General features: G+C 38.9%; 1 protein-coding gene across 2 annotated transcripts in view; it reads left to right on the forward strand.

Moving 5' to 3' along the window:
* Ttll7 (tubulin tyrosine ligase like 7) overlaps nt 1-4,418 on the forward strand; it is a 125,115-nt gene that overhangs the window by 6,878 nt on the left and 113,819 nt on the right. The window lies entirely within an intron of this gene.

Here is a 4,418-nt window from a genome sequence, read left to right on the forward strand (position 1 = left end):
AAAAAAAAAAAAAAAAGAAACTTACATTTTAGTTGTTTAAAGAAGATACTCAAATGAAATACAGTGCAGGCAGGGAGATTATTCCAAGTTGCACTCCAAACACACATAGTAAGATGTATCATTTCATGTACTGATGTAAACAGATCTTTAAAAATACAGATTATGTGAGTTGTGGCAAGGCCATCCAAGCTAGTTTAAGACAAACAGAACCAAATGACCATTTTTGTCAGGTTCTGGGCCACTGAGCCATATCCCCATCCCCTAATGACCATTTTTTAAAGCACATTGTTTGGGGCTGGGGAGGTAGCTCAGTGGCTTAAATGCCTGCCTGGTGAGCACAAGGGTGCTGAGTTTGATCCCCAATACCAGAAAGAAAGAAAGAAAGAAAGAAAGAAAGAAAGAAAGAAAGAAAGAAAGAACATTGATTGAATCTGATCTGAAGAATGTATTTATTCTGCTAGTAAAAGTTATATATTGTATGATTTCTAATACAAGGTAAGGTTAAAACATTAAGTCTAGATCTCATGAAGCATGGCTGAAAGCCAGCTTTGTTGATTGAATATATTTAATTGATACCACTGAGATCCATACTGAGAGTATATGATTCCACTATCCCTAGATTTTTAGGATCCTTGTAGAGTTGAGGTGATAGCTGATATCATGGGTTTTGTGTGAACTTTTATATTTCAGGTAGTTTGTGAGCTCATAGGTATCTTTTCTGGAAGAAAACTATATATGTTGAAGGTGGGAGGTACATTTTTTTTCCTTGTGAGAGCACCTAAAACGAGAGCTTTAAAAATGTTTAGTGCCTCTATGAGATACTGAGAAATGGACAGATCATTAAACTCACAAACAGATTGGTGATAAATCTTCATAGTATTTATTTTCTGTGTGTGAAAAGGGAAGCTAGTGGTCAAGAAAAAGAATGAATGAAAATTAAATTTGTAGTGTTGTGTGAGAGTATCTCTGGAGGCCGCATTATTGGGCATTGCTTAACTTCAGGCACAAATTTTGTTTTACATTCCATTACTGTGTTTTAGAATGGATAAAAATAGTTCTTATCCTGTGCATGTCTATAAAAGGATAGGTCTCATGGCAGAAATCGTGGTGCCAAATAGATAGTTTTTAAAGACCTGGCCTGATGTTGGGGAAATAGTCTTATTTTTAAATGATCAAATTTCATAAAAATACAACTTAGTTTGGTTTTCTTGACAGATGGTCTGTTCTGTAAAAGCTGTTAGTATTTTTATTTCTTTCCAAAGATTATCTTGTGAATTCACTTTGCATCTCATGTAATGATCTAGAAGCATAATGCCTTTATAATCTTTTGCTCCTTAAAGTTTTATATGTACATCTTAGTTTAATAGGTGCATACAGAGCATTAGGTGGACTATGCCTGCAATGTTGCTCTTTTTCTTGAGGATTTTCCAAACTTTGAATGATTCTTGGATCATGGCTTAATTTTAGTGATTTAGAGAGATTTACAAGTCAGGACAATTGAAAGTTTCTGATTTTAAAAGTCAGGAACCTTTTTTTTTTTGGCAGTACCAGGGATTGAACTCAGGACCTTGTGCTTGCCAGGTAGGCGCTTATGCTGCTGAGCTATATCCCTGGCCCCTCAAGAGCCTTTTACAGTATTGTGTCCCCTGATATAGTAGCCCAGCATTCAGCTCCTGTGTTACACAATCTATATTTGAGGTTAGAGAATATGTAAATTAAAACTTTTTAAACTACTGCCTGGTACCTGTGTCATGGAAGAAACATGTAAGAAAACCTCTTATTTTATTTGAATTGAGGAATTTTAGGCCAGGACTTTTTGAAGTAAACTTCTTAAGAACAAAATTTAGGGACCGGCCAAATAGCTCAGCAGATTAAAGCACCTGCAAGCAGGCGCAGGGGTCAGGGGTTCAATTCCCAGGACCTGCCATGCCTGCCCCACCCCAAGGCCCGATGAGAATGCAATTGAGACTGGGTGTGGTGGTGCACACCTGTAATCCCAGCTCTTGGGAGACTGTAAACAGGCAGATTACTATAAGTCCGATATAGTAATGAGACCCTGAACACCCTGTAGATCCTTCCCTAAAATAAAAAAAGAAAAAAAAATTCAAAAGCTAAAATTAAATTATTTCTCAGACTCTCTGTAGCAGGAAGAAGGGAATTAGCCACTGTAGGTATATATCTTCTCAAATTCAAATCCAGCTCACATGAAGAATCTTATTTTCTTCTAGAGCCTGACAGTTTCAGGTGTGACTCATGAGCTTTCATTGACTCCTGCGGTTAGAATCCTGAGTTGCTGAGCCAGCTCCGTGGTTGAGAGGATGGGACTCCATGACTGCTTGAGACCTAGGTTATTAGTTTACCCTTGGAGTTGGAATCAGCTTTAACTCTACCTGAATCACATGTGAAGGAATTGAGACAAAATGTACCATGTGGTATATTGATTTTTTTTTTTTTAAATGTATTTAGTAAAGGTTCTCCAGGGTCTCCCTACACAGAGGCTTATAGTGATGCTCCTGTTCTCAGCCTCCCAAGTGCTGCGATTACAGGTGGGCGCCACCACTCCCAGTCTCAATTGTAGCCTTGGCGGGACCGGCACAACTCGAAGGGGATGGAACCCCGCCAGCTGTGCTCTGCTTACACAGGACTAGTCTGCTGAGCTATCTGGCCGGCCCTAAGGACTGGGTTTTTTGTTTTTTTTTTAAAGCTGAAACCACTTGAGGAGTTGTAACTTCAGAAAGGGCCACGTGGTGTGTTTTTTCCCAACTCCAGCAAGCTGTGACAAATGTTTAGTAAGGAAGCACCTTCACAACACTGGTTGCAAATTAGCCTTGATCACCAGTGATAGAGTTGCAAGGAATGTGAATAAACATGCCCTGAAGTAACTCTTATTTTCTTCCCTCTAGCTCCTGCACTGGCCTCAAAATACGTCTTGATGAAGTCCCTAAAATTTATTATTACCTTATTCCAGATATCCATTTGTCCTTTACCTTTCCTGCACAGATTTATTATTATGTGTCTAAAAATTATCAGAAGATCATGATTTGGTCTTTTTTTTTTTTTTTGACTTCACCTTTTTTGGTGAAGATCTCCATGTATATGGAAAATTAATACCACTTTTACATTTTTCTCTTTTTAATCAGCTCTTGTGTTACTTGTGCTCCTAGAACCCAGCGAGTAAGAGGGTAATGGGGCTCTGTGTGCCTGCACGTGGGGCAGGGTTTTACCAGAGCAGACTCTTAACAGAAAGTAGGGCAATAAAGACTATGGCTAAAACGATCAATGTCCAAAACTCATTCTGTCGGTGACTTTGGATTTTAGCTGATCTACCTTTTTAAAAAAACAATGTAGTAAGTTCATTTTAAAAAATTTATAGTACTACATGTCTGTCGCATATAATGCTTACATTCCTCATGTGGAGTTGGTGCAAGTACATACCAGCTTGTAATTCCTTTTGTTTGTGAGCCCCCAACCGTGGGTCTTGCTCTGTCCTTTTTTTCTGATACGTGTTCCCAGTGTGGAATGGCTTCATTCCCTGTGTGGAGCTGATGCATGTGCCTGACACATCTCATTTCCTGTCCCTCCCCTTCCTCCCCACTCCCCATCTCTTGACCACTTTCCCCTTTGAGAAAGATGTGTTTCAATATTTCCTCTTATCTCACTTTTATTTTGTTCTTTATTTACATTTTAGGTTTCTCAAGAGAATCCATGTAGTATTTAAGCTTGTGTGGCTATGTTATTTTACTTAATGTTATGGTCTCACAGTGCATCCATTTTTTTAACATTTTAAAATTTATTTATTGGATACAGTGAGGGTTTCTACTACAGTTCAGAATCATAGTGATCCTCCTGTCTCAAAATCCCTAGCGCTAGGATTACAGGCATGTGCTACTATGCCCGGTTCCAGGGCCAGCAAGCATGCATTACTAGGGATCAAAGTTGGGTCTCCTTGTGCTTGCTAGGCAGGTGCTTAGACTGCTGAGCTATCTCCCCAGCCCTTATCTTTTTTAACAGATGACTCAAGTCTTCTTACAGCAGAGTAGTACTGCACTGTATGTAATTACCGTTTCTACTACAGCAGCGTGCCAATTAAAGTGTGCAGTTAGCTGATGGTAATAGAAACACAAAAATAATAGTGGATTAGACAAGATGCAAGATTATTTTCTCTGGAGGTAAGCAGTTTTAAGATTGATGCAGTATTTCCAAGATAAAATCAGTGTCACACTAAAAATTACCATAGCATTGGGCACCAGCTCAGGAAAGCAAATAAATGGGTCTCCACTGATCTTCTGTTTCCCTTAACATGAATTACCTGAAAGTCCTGCTCAACAACTTCCACTTTTGCGGAATTTACTCATCAGTCCCTACATTTGTTTCTTTAGTCACCTGGTCACATGTGCCTGTAGGGAAGTGTAGGTAAT

This window comes from Octodon degus, unplaced genomic scaffold (assembly GCF_000260255.1).
Source record: "Octodon degus isolate 3935 unplaced genomic scaffold, OctDeg1.0 scaffold00109, whole genome shotgun sequence".
Taxonomy (NCBI): domain Eukaryota; kingdom Metazoa; phylum Chordata; class Mammalia; order Rodentia; family Octodontidae; genus Octodon; species Octodon degus.